The 13,110-nt window shown below is 38.3% G+C and overlaps 1 protein-coding gene across 4 annotated transcripts in view; it reads right to left on the bottom strand.

Annotated features, from left to right (window-relative positions):
- Window positions 1–11,419, bottom strand: part of RCBTB2 (RCC1 and BTB domain containing protein 2) — a 46,659-nt gene extending 35,240 nt beyond the window's left edge. For 2 of the 4 annotated variants that reach the window (XM_075199691.1, XM_075199695.1), the window contains exons 1-2: window positions 11,314–11,419; window positions 7,363–7,465 (exon numbers count right to left, since the gene is read on the bottom strand). The gene's annotated coding sequence lies outside the window, so the exon portion shown is untranslated. The other 2 variants (XM_075199693.1, XM_075199694.1) reach the window with 2 other exon arrangements.
- Between the last annotated feature and the right edge of the window lie 1,691 nt (window positions 11,420–13,110).

The raw sequence follows: 13,110 nt of genomic DNA, 5'->3' as shown, positions 1-13,110 counted from the left end.
GAAAAAAAAATGTAAATATAACGGGGAAACAAATCAAGCAGGAGGTTGGATCATAGTATAGCGGTGCAGCTACAGTATCTCATTTACATCTAATCACCTCTCCCGCACATTGGAATTTACATCTAGAGATGGTACTTTACATATAACCTGGGCTTTTCAACAACTTGTCCGTGAAAAAGGACCACAACCTAAATGAGCTGCATGCAGCGAGATAGATCCAGTACTATAATGTAGTTTTGCATGTTCGAACACCTACTTCATTTCACACTGGGCAATATTTATTGTTGCTCTACACAAGCCTTGTACAGGACGTTCATTTCCTAATTAACTTATTGGATTTCTCAGCTATTGATGGATTCGGGTGTGGACATATAGAAGGTGTGCATGCATATATTTTTTTTTTTTTATTATTAAAATGTACTAATGGATAATACATCTATGGTCCCTTGTGTGTCCTGTTTTCCTGAGGCTGTCAGCTGTGCATCCAGTTTTGTGATCTCTTCCTGATCAGCTGTGAGATCTCTACACAGACAAGTTGAAAAATACTGATTTCTGGTACGCATATATCTGCACAAGTGTGTCCTGGTTTATGTGGGTGTCACTTATAGAACATGGCAATATTCTAAGTCCTGTTGCTATAAGCTAATAAACTGCCACTATATATCTGGCACACTCATACCCTCGTTATTGGGTATACTACATATATTGTGGTGTCCTCTACATTGGTTTCCTCTACACTGGTGTTTGGTCCTATGGTGGATTCCTGTGTGATTCAAATATCATATCAATATACTACACTATTGTGCGTCTCCTCCTCTATTTCTCTTTTATAGGTTTTTTCCATGCTACACCGCTTGGCAAAGAGGATTGGCAGCCACCTGCACATGGGGAGTGTGTATTAAGAAGAAAATATAGACTTTTCTTGGACTATTGGTGTTTTGCTACAAGCGCCATTGATTGTATTCTTGTTGTTTGAATATAATATAATATAAATATATATATATATATATATATATATATATATATATATATATATATATATATATATACATACATACACACACACATACACATATTAAGTGTACAATAGGTTTCTGCGATGTACAGGTTTAGTCTATGGTTTGCGATTTCTCTACATAAAATCTCACCTAATTTGTCAGACAGCACGTGCAAGACCTTTAGGAAAACCATATGCTCCAAAAACACCAGGAGAACATTTTGGTCTCAGTGGAGCATATCCGATTTCTCATGAGCAATATTCTTTTAGAATATTTCCACTGTTTTTTAATTTGTGTGTTTTATTAATATATTGTATTTTTCTTAGCTTGCATGTTTTATCTGATTTCTCATGAGTTATACATTTTTGTTTTGTTCATTTATATTTAAAGACTGAAATAGCTGTGGGAGATCCATTGATTTTATAACACCTCCCATTGTGTTATACCAACACTGGAAGAAAATCACACCCGCTGTAAGCAATGTGGGATTGGCTAACCGCATGGCAATCAAAGCTCGTCCACAGGGAGACAGGTAGTGAGAAGGTAGGAAATCAATCTATTCCTTCACCCAGGAATCTGAAATGGAACTGAACCACTGACCCCTATAAATCAGCAGACTGGCACACACCTGTTTAACTCTCTGCTGTCCTCCATGAGGAGCCGGGAACTGGCAAAGCGATTCCTGACCCCTGTATCTTCACCGCAACTCGAAAAAGGCCTGAAACAAAGTCCTGCGCTCTTGGCAGATATACCAATAGGAACTCTTTCACATGTCGCCTGGCTATTAATCTTATCCAAGTCAACCACAAATAATCATCAGCCTAAAAGAGAAGGGGGTATATTTACTAAACTGCGGTTTTAAAAAAAAGTGAAGATGTTGCCTATAGCAACCAATCAGATTCTAGCTGTCATTTTGTAGAATGTACTAAATATATGAAAACTAGAATCTTATTGGTTACTATAGGCAACATCTTCATTTTTTCAAACCCGCAGTTTAGTAAATATACCCCAAGGACTCCCAAGTCCTTTTGACTCTGCATCTGCCTCCCAAGAATAGAGCCAATTGGCTTGGCAAGCCAAGACCATCCCAGATGTGTACCACCGAGGTTGCTATTACAGACTTATGCCACCCAGACTGCAAGCCTACAACAGTTGCTCTGGCCACTTTTCTGTTTTCTAGTTGACCCAATCTGAGGCTAAAATGGTTCTCAGTATAGCACCAGCCACTAACTAGTTTTAAGAATGGACTCAAACTTTCTGTCTGTACCATTCTTAAGGGCTGTGTTATTCGTGTGTAAAAATAGACATGGCATTAGACAATCACGCTATAGAGTGAATCCCCTAGGTGGAATTTCCCTTGTAACCTACTCTGGTAAGGGATAAAGGTTCTGAAATCTGCATATAACCTAAACCTATGTACAGGTTGGATCCGCGACAAGCACAGCAATTTTTATTTAACTTTGAAAAATAAGGAAGGAAAAGAACTGCTTTTTCTCTCTTTTAAACAGCGTCCTGCTGACTACCCGCTGTCCTAGATGCAAACCTGGAAACTGTCCGCCATAAATCACCCTTATTATGCCGTATTGTAGAGTCCTTGTCAAACACACGGAATTCTCTTTGTTAGATTGCTCGGCTACCTCACACTCTTCATGGGAAGAGCACTCAGAAACACTCTCCAGGACCGGACTAAGACAGGACTGTTTTTCCGCAACTTAGTCAGTGAAAAGTTCTCTGGAATATTCTATAAGGAGAAGGAAAAACTCTTACAAGACCAGGTACCGTTTTAACCAGGCATATCGCCCAAACCGGCTTGTCTTGTGGCATTGCTAAGAGAAGCATGGGGTAAACTGGCTGAAAATTCAGTGAAATCGATTGAAGGACAGGACCCTTCTCCTACTACCTGTGGACGTGCAGGAAGCTGCTGGGTAAACAGAGAATTAGACTGCGCTAGTGCCTTAGCCCAGGACAGTTCTACCCAACAGATGTGATCCCAGCCAGCGCTTACGACAGCTGGCCTGCCGCCAAAGGCATCCCTGTCCGACTGTCCACTTTGTCATAGCCCGATATTTAACAAAAGTATGACAAGTCACAGATGAAGCCCGCCATCCTTTATTTTTCATGACTGACAAGGAAGATAAACCAAGGCAGATACAGAGTACACAAAATAGAAGAGAAGAACCAGGTATCAACAGCCAGCAATAAACTCATCAGAAATTGTGTAGAATTATACCATACTGTCCCCAATGCAATACCACTCCAGCTAGAAGTAACTACCTGCTGCTGGGGAAACAGAGGACAGTTGATTTGCAGCATCTGATCTAGACTGATGATCAGTATCCATCTGAAACCAGTCAGGGGAAAGAGCAAATTATGCTACCTGTAACCTGCCCCCAGTATGCATAGACCTCTCTTTATCCAACCCTAAAAAGAAAAAAAGAGCAAGAAAAAAGGCAGATACAGAATACACAATATGGAAAAGTGAATAGGGTATCAGACAGAAATTCAGCAAGTAAAGAACAAACAACAATTCCCAATGCAATCCCACCCCAGGTAGAAGTAAATACCTGCTACTGGGGAGACAGAGGAGAGTTGTGCTGCTGGCAGAGTGGTTGATCTATATTGATATTCAGTACACACCTGAAACAAGTCAGGGAATGTGCAAATTATGCTGCCTGTACCTGCACTTCCCCTAGGGGAATGTAGTCAGAAACCTCTCTTTATACAAACTGATGAGAAAAACGAACAAGAAAAACCTGTAGATACAGTGTACACAATATGAAAAAGTGAAATATATCAAAAGACAAAAATTCTGCAGAAATATATCACACAATCTGTAGATATATGCTATGTGTGTTTGGTGGAAGCGACATCATTGCCATCCACTTGTCATTCAGAAAGTGCTGGCTGACAGGAAATACCTGGCAGACCTCTTCAGTTCTCAGTATATACTACACAGTAAAGACATGTTCTCACTGTTCTCCAGCCTCTGCTTTTGATTTAATCTCAGACAGTTCTGCATGGTGTCAGAAGGTTGGCTGTGATGGCACAAGGTCTCCACCGCATAGATCCACTTTTTCGCACACTGCTTCGGCACATGTCCAACGGTTCATGCTCAAGCTCTAAAGGTACCATCTTGTGTGGTGTACAAGCAGATAAATGACCTCTACATAGCTGATGCTTTATCACGTGCTCACCTTCCAGACTCAAGTGTCCCTGATGCTGATGATGACATGGATTTTATTGTGTTTGATGTCCTGCCGAGACAGCCCAGCTAAAAGACACCCTGTCCTGAGAACACTAAAAAAACTGATTTCCCTGTAGGATGGGGAGGTAGAATAGGGAGGTGCATTTAATTGCTAGAATTATTTAAAGTGTCCACGTCCTGAAGGAGGCTCTATACCCCATAGTCCAGTGCCCCCAAGTGGATGACAGAGAAATAGAAGTTATATTGTCAGTCTTTTATGTGGAATTAAGAAAAAGCTTTGCAATTGTTTAATACATTACTGAATATTGTGTGTTGATCAGTGGGAGGAATTTTATAATCTTTTTTACAAATAATACATTTTTTCAAGCCTGGCAGCTGAACCTCTGCCTGTCTGGGCTGGATAGACTGGTGGTCAGTAGTAAAACACACTCTGCTGGCTGCTTACTATAATAGGAGAAACAATGGTGTGTCCTACTATAACAGGACTCCAAGAGCCGGGTGGCAAGCAAAAACAGTCGGGTGAAGCACCTAGGAAATAAGTCCTGGGAAAAACAACTACCATCCTCGTCCCCTAAGGTAAGGAAATTCAATGTGAACAAAAGTCAAAAGGGGAAGAATACCTTTTATAGTCACTGCACACATGTATAATTTATATGTATAGCAACAAACATCACATGAATATAGGTTAAATATAATTATATGGGAGACAAATTATATCACTTGCACAGTGAAAGAGTTCCATGAGGAAATACATTACGATCAGGAAAAAAAAAACCCAAACAAAAAAAAAACATCTTGATATGAGAATTACTTCATACAAGCAGCTTACCTGAAGCATGTATATATTATAACAAATAACGTGCCCTCTTAATATAAAATAAAAAGGATGTTAGAAGTCACTTAGGATAATTATATTGTTAAGTAATTCCATGATGGCTTCTAATATCTTAATAGGGGAGACATTCATTATACAGTATATATACTGTAGATATCTCATTTTAAATAAAACATCACATGAAAAGAAAGCTGTGTGTGTGAAATTTCCATCTTCGACTTTTGTGCAATGAATCACTATAAAAAGCTGTTGGTGTTATATTAAGCTGATAATAATGACCTCACACACATAAGATATCACAGCACTATATGACAGTATACAGTCTTGTTTAAATGAGACCCCTTGTAAGTGGTCAACAGCTTGAAAAATTATGCAACGAAGAGCTCTGCTTTTATTTTTTTTAAGTGAGGTTTTATATTCGGTTTTTTGGTAATTATGCAATTGACCGTTAGATGAATAATGTATTTGTTTATATAGAAGAGTTACCACTGGATGCATTGCGCCTTGTTACAACTGATTCAACAGTTCACTTTTGTAATATAATATTTATAGCTTGTCTCTTGGGTTGTAAGTGCGCTTGTGTGTATACATTTTTTTTTCAAATCATATTTTTAACCTTTATTTCAATTTAGTGTTAATATATATACCCCTTTCTTATGAAATGACAAAACTTAAAAATAAGACTGTGCAGTAACCTATAGCAACTAATCAGCCATTAACTTTGTCCAATGTAATGAAAGTATGACAATGAAAGTGTGGTACTCCTTGGGGTCTTGCAATGGACACCCCTGTGTAGGCGAGGGAGAGAGTCTCCAAAACAGATACAGAGAGTGGTGAAAGTACCCAACTGGGGCAAGACCCTAATATATCGACATGTATGGGAAAGGCTTTTATTATGGGGTATTACTGAAAAAGGATGAAAGATAGGGAGTGGTGAATTTGATTACACAAGTAAAAAATAGAAATGTCTAACTTGGCTTCTGTTATTTTGTACAACTTAACTTGTTACACCATTAACAAATGTCACACTGGTCCTAAATCTATAGCCTTCAACTAAGGCACGTAGTTCAGTTTGTGTTACTTATCCTCCTAGTAAAGGCCTGGCCAGCCTGTGGTTCTCCGGGTGTTGTGAAACTATAAGTCCCTGCATGCCCTGCGAGCTATCCACTGGCTATCTACTGGCAAAGCATGCTGGGGCTTGTAGTTTCACAACACCTGGAGAGCCACGGGTTGGCCAGGCCTGTCCTAGTATATAGTGATAGCGTGCTCCTGAAAACGTTCTTTAATTTACAACTAAACTGAGTCTGCAGCTCTCCTTCTCCGTTATCACCTCAGAATGAAGTGAATGAACGACTTGACTTTAGTGGACTCAGTTTATTAAATGCTGTTCTAAGAGATTGCGACAATAATGGTTCGTACTGGTTTCTGATTGGTCATTATTGGGGGCATTAGGAGGATCGCTTTCCTGTGAGATTGGACTCTCAAGCTGCAGGCACAAGTTGTTGACCAGCTCTTGTGCTTTGTTCAATGCAGTATACATATAAATAATAAATTTAAAAAAAAAAAAAAAACACTGAATCACCAATGTATTAATAACATGCTCATGCACTAAGCCTTTCTTTTCCCTAACCTGCAAAATTCTCATTTCTCTTTTGTAGCCACTATTCTCCTCATTGTGCTACAAAAGCAAATATCTAATTTATTGCTATGGATTCTTATACATTTCACTTCGTCAGTAAATAACCCACACAAACAGATGTATTGTAAATGGACATTGCAACCACAGCTCTTCAAGTTTGTTCCAATCAGAAAAAAACAATGTTTGGTGTACTGTACCACAGAAGGAAACAATATATATATTGTTTCCCTACTGTCCAAATAATGTACTATCAGACAATCTATTCTTTGAGCCATGGTCGGAAAACTGCTTGTCATTACCCCGTGCAAACTCCTTACCCTGAGGAGTTAAAATGGGGAGGATGAATTCTCATAAGACTCAGTTCCAGTAAATATACTGCCTCCCAAACCACCGGATCAAGACTTCCAGTACTCAGACATGTGAATACAAGATAATAATGGAAAAGGAAATATAGGTAAAAAGTCAATGCTCAACCCCTCATAAACCACAGGAAAAAATACATAAATCATGTGTCCAACTGCTCAACTGGACACCAATTAGCAACAGGGTCATTAAAATCATATGTTCCTCTGCTCCCTCAGCCTTTGGTTCTATATGCAGGAAACACAAGTGACCAAAAGCTCAAGTTTGAATGGTGCCTGTGTTTACAAAACAGTTGTATTTTCCTCTTCGAGATATTTTCTACCTGTTTCTCAATGGAGCTCATGTCTAAGGCAATCATTCTGCGGGAAGCTTGAGTAGCATTGCTGGACAATAGAATAGAAGTCCTTTCTTATAGTTACAAATACCTACAAAACAAAAAGGAATCATGTCAAACACTTTACATGAAAACAGTTTATATATTATATGCTGTTTATTTTAAAAAACGTATTAATAACTCGATATGTTAACCAAGAACAGTTTATCTTTTTCCCCCCATATATAAATACAAACAAGTCACCACAATACTCCCCTTGACTATACTGACCCACTGTAATAATACAACAGCAAAAGCTTTGTCAAACTATTTAGAAAAGCAGTAACTATGCAAAAAGCCTAAACAATAAGTGAAGCCATATGTCTGTCACCCCCCCTCCGAAAAAAAAAAAAAAGGCTGCAATGGTTTATCCAAAAGCCAGAACAAGACAGTTTTAATATCTGCTTCTGAATGGCTTGATAGCTCACACATGCTGTTTGAACTATCAGAAACTTTTACAAAGCATCAGGCGTATAACAATACAAAAGTAATTTAATCAACAAAATCTTAGCTCAAGGACAGACTTTTTTATTTTTTTTTTAGAAGTATGGCAACACCCACTGAGGAACTAATAAATAAATGATTTTCTTTCTCCACTGTTCTGACAACCAATAGCATTGGTTCAACTTTATAGCTAGTAGACATACACCAATACATTAAATAACTGGACCTGTGTTCAGTTTGTGTGGTCAAACTGGTTACTGGTTTAGTGTGTTGTTGTGCTGAACAAGCCTTAGGACGTAGTTTTTTTGGGTTGTAATGGAGAAGTCTTGCTTTGTATAATGCTCTAATCTTCAATACCATCTCTTTAATAGTATCTACTGTTAGCATCACTGTATCAAAATCTGTCATTACCAACAAATAAGGCTTGGCTTATCATGAATAACAATATGGAAATAAGGAGCGCACAAAGCCATTTTTGAGTAATGTTAAATTTAAGATAATCAAAGTTTTCTTACGATATTAACTAATTTTAGAAAGTTGGACTTTGCATGACATCTATAAACAATATTTAAGTGCATTTCCTGTGCCACAAGCTATCCTGGATATAGACTAAGTAAATATCAACCCTCTTCAAGCAAGACCACATTCTAATAACAGGACTTCCTTTCTGAAATGACACAAGATAAACGAGGCTGAAGTTAGCTTCTTATTCACTTCTTTTTCATGTTCCAGCTTCTTATTCAGAAAAGCTTATTTTTAACAGATTAAATCAAGTTGGATGACTTATTTCACATCAGATTAACACTAAAGGGTGTCCCTTACACAAGCTTGAAGAGTATTTCTCCTGACCGACAAGGTTTTGGGCATGAAATCAGGGGGCAAAGTCACCATATTTTATCAATTTGAATAAGTAGCTACAGTTTTTCAAAGGTTAAATGCTGATGGACCAGCAATTTGACAGTGGGAATCAACACAGTGTGGTCAGTTACATATAAAACACCTGTCTTTTGCCTGGTCCAACACTGATTTGGGCATGAAATCAGGTACCAAAGTGGGCACAGATATCAATTTCATTATTTTGAATAAGTAGCTGCAGTTTTGCATGGGTTGATTTTTTGTAATTAAAAATGTCAACAAAAATAAATCCCAAATCTCTTTGTCCAAAATAAAATAGACTATATACAACATCAAGGGGTAAAATGGACCAATAGGAATGAAACTTCACATTATCATAACACCCAATTCTACTCCAATCCCTGCACAAAAGCTACTCCATCACTTCACAAATGAGAATTATATACATGAAAGAAACATTACATCCTCTAACACAATTCTCTGCATTACACCCAGTCACAAATCTAGAATACAACCCACACACCCTTTACAGTCAGGAAATGAAAACAAAACTTTAAAAATGTATGTAAACCTTACTAAAAAAAACAAAAACCCGATTTCCACAAACTCTAATAGTGAAGTGACATAACAGGATAGATAGCTATAGAAACCGGCAGTTTTGTCCAAACAGGTTTGGTTATAACCGCCATCAAAACCGCCATCCAAAAGCCAGAACAGGACAGTTGTAATATCTGCTTCTGAATGGCTTGATAGCTCACACATGCTGTTTGAACTTTTTTACCATTCAGAACATAAGAGAAAGCACCATTGACATTTAACTTTTTTGGGTAATCATTATTTATTGATTAAGGGGCAAAATGAATTTAATATTAACTTATGAGGAAAAAAAAAAAATCACTATATTAAGGGGACAAAATTAATTATTAAATTATTCGGACACTAGGTAATGCCAAAATGTGCAACATAAATAATTAAATCCACCATTACCAATCTGTTAATATCATTATATATTCACATTTCCCACATAATATAATGCTATAATAGTGTCCCCCTAAAAAATAAAAAAATATATATGTTCATCATTGTTAATATCGGGATAGGGGTTTGTAAAGTGGTGGTTTTGAAAAATGTCTATTCTGGCCGTTTTAAAATGCTCAAAATGGTATCTGTGCCCACTTAGCCACCTGATTGCATGCCCAAAACAGTGTTGGACCAGGCAAAAGACAGGTGTTTTATACGCATCTGACCACCCTGTGTTGATTCCCACTGTCAAATTGCTGGCTCAACGGCATTTAACCCTTGCAAAACTGCAGCTACTTATTCAAAATGATAAAATATGGTGACTTTGCCCCCTGATTTCATGCCCAAAACCTTGTGGGTCAGGGGAAATACTATTGCAGTTTGTATAAGGGACCCTCTTTAGTGTTAATCTGATGTGAAATCAGTGATCCAAATTGATTTAATCCTTTAAAAATAAGATTTTCTGAATAAGAAGCTGGAACATTAATAAGAAGTGAATAAGAAGCTAACTTCAGCCTCATACAAGACAAGACAATGAATGTCCAAGTGGAACCTGATGTTAAAAGTTCCGCTTACAAACAACAAGCTACTGGTTTCACCTCACCTGAAAATAATAACTTACTGCAGACATAATAAATTACCCACTCTGACTATTATTAGTCCATGTTCACACTAATTTACATATTATTCTATAGCTGAATTAATGTTAGACTTTTGCAAGTATAATTACTGATAAAGAAACAGTGTGCTGCAGGTTATGAGCTCTCAGTAACAGATTACAGGCCATTTCCATTTCAGTTTGTAACACCTTTTCTATTAGAGAAACAATACACAATGGAGGCAAATTTATATACATTATAATTATTCATGCTTACCAATGGCTATATATTTGGGTTATAAGGTACCTAATCACATACATGGAACATTGTGCCTGGTGAAGCAGAAAGAGAGTACCCATTTTTTCAATAAAATAAAAAATAATGAATGCACTGACAAGACATACTACTTCACATGCTGATAATGTATAATATACAACCAGCATGTATACAGTTTACAAATAGCTGAATAAGCTTTCTTCACCTAAAAACACATCAAACGTTTCATTACATTTATTTATATGTCCTACACCAGAGAAATGCAAGCTGTAGTTCAGCTGTTAGAATTACAGGTCCCAGCAAGCTATACCTGCCTCTGGGTCTTGTAGATCAACAACTGGAAGTTCACAGATGTCTACGCCTGCCCTAAGCTATACTGTAAAACAACCCCCCAATACTTAGCTACAATAATAATTACTATTGCATAGAGAAGAGCTGATCATATAGCACCTATTGCAACGTGTTTATTTATTTTTTATATATTTAAGTCCAAGAATGAATAGGGCAGCTCTATATGTAGCTGATTCACACATAGTGCACAAAGATAACACACAGACCTACAGAGACTATACATGGAACCTGTCATCTGCTTTATTTTTCTCACTGTAATAACATATAGGTATTGACATGAGCTCACCCACTTCCCGCTATCCTGAGTGCTGCGCTGCAGGAATGCTGCACACAACAGTGTACAATTAGTCCTCACCTGGAAGTGGTTACAAGACGCCCCCAGGCTCCTGCAGCAGCTGTTACTATGACAATTCCCGCAACTCGACGCTATAGCCGACAGCCGTGACGATGCGGGACACAAGCCCCGCCCCACGTTCTGGAACGTCACAATCGGAGGGGCGGAGAACTCTCAGCTATTGTTGTTAGTGACGTCACATTCCCTTCTCGTTCGTCGCAGTTCACAATGTAAGAGAGGTGGAGCTAACGCCTGTTTATTACTTCAGTGTAGTGTGTGAAATGAATCGGTTGCGACTAAATCCCCTTCGGCTTAGGTACCCGGTACCTACACTGCATGGGAAATAGCACACTCAGTGTGAGCCAGCTAAATCCCCTTCACCGAAGGTACCTTTTGGCCCCCTGCTGGCCGGGTCATGAATTCGAAGGGGATTTAGCCTGCTCTGTGTGAACCAGCTAAATCCCCTTCAGTGTAGGTACCTGGTACCTACACTGCATGGGAAATAGCAAACTCAGTGTGAGCCAGCTAAATCCCCTTCACCGAAGGTACCTTTTTGGTCCCCTGCTGGCCAGGTCATGAATTGGAAGGGGATTTAGCCAGCTCACAGTGATGTGTCTAAATCCCCTTCAGTGTAGGTACCTGGTACAATGACTGTATGGGAAATAGGATTTAGCCAGCTCTTAGCCACACTTGTACTAGCTTATATTACTGAGGTTGTTTTTGGTTGTTATCAGTACTAACTAACATGAAAATGGATAGTATAATATGTGCATTTTGTCTTGAATTTGTTTCCAAATCACCTGAAAAAATAATATTTATGTAGCCATTTATTTTTTATTAATAAAATGTACATATTGGGACAACATTTTAAGTTAATTTCTCTTGTGGTTACTTATTACTGATTTATATGGATGTGTAGAGATCTAAAAACAAGTTAATTTTAGAGTGAAAAATAGAGAAACTGAAGATACAGGGTCATAAATTGGAAGTAACAGCAAGAAATGCAAACTGAAAGGTCAACTCAAAGTAAAGGATAATGTGTAGATATTAGCCCATGAGAAAAGGTATTTACAATTATTATTTTATGCTAGAACCTTAATGCGCATTAGCATACATTAGACATATATAAAGAGCCCCCCTCTCCCTCTCTATTCACATAACTTGTTTTCACTAGCTGACAAATATAGTTGCCAGCTCATTTGTTTGGTGTTACTTTGTATTCTCTGTCTGGTGTATATAGATTTGCTTACAGGAGTTGACTATTATACTTGTATGCTTTGTAGTGGATGCTTTAGGTTATGTTTTAATCATACTTGCCCACTCTCCCGGATTGTCCGGGAGACTCCCTAATTCTAGATAGATCTCGCGGGTTGGTTTTCCCGCATCCTGCCACTTCCTAGTGAAGTGGGCAGGATGGGGTGCTCTATGACGTGAGTCACAGCAAACCGTGTAATGTAGGCTTTGCCACCTGGGTCATATTGACACGGCTGCATAAATGTATCGTTGGGGGCAGTATCAAAATGACAGGATTCCCTGCCTCCCCTCCATCCTCACACTTAACCATCCCTCCAAGATATGTTCAGATTTTAGTGTTAACATTTTAAGTTAAAAAGTACTTGGATATACCCAGGGTGTATATTTTGCTCAAGGGGTACATTATTAACCACGATGTGTCTGGTGACTCCCCCAGTCATTGGCTCCTGGCCATGTACTAGGATACCACAACTCTATCCTTAATCCTACTGGAACCATACTGAAGAAGGGCACTGGGAGTAGGTATAGCAATTATCATAACAAGAGCGCAGAATGCTGAACAAT

This window comes from Mixophyes fleayi, chromosome 2, assembly GCF_038048845.1.
Source record: "Mixophyes fleayi isolate aMixFle1 chromosome 2, aMixFle1.hap1, whole genome shotgun sequence".
NCBI classification, from domain to species: Eukaryota; Metazoa; Chordata; class Amphibia; order Anura; family Limnodynastidae; genus Mixophyes; species Mixophyes fleayi.
The sequence above is the reverse complement of the archived record's forward strand: the minus strand, read 5'-3'. Positions and strand labels throughout refer to the sequence as shown.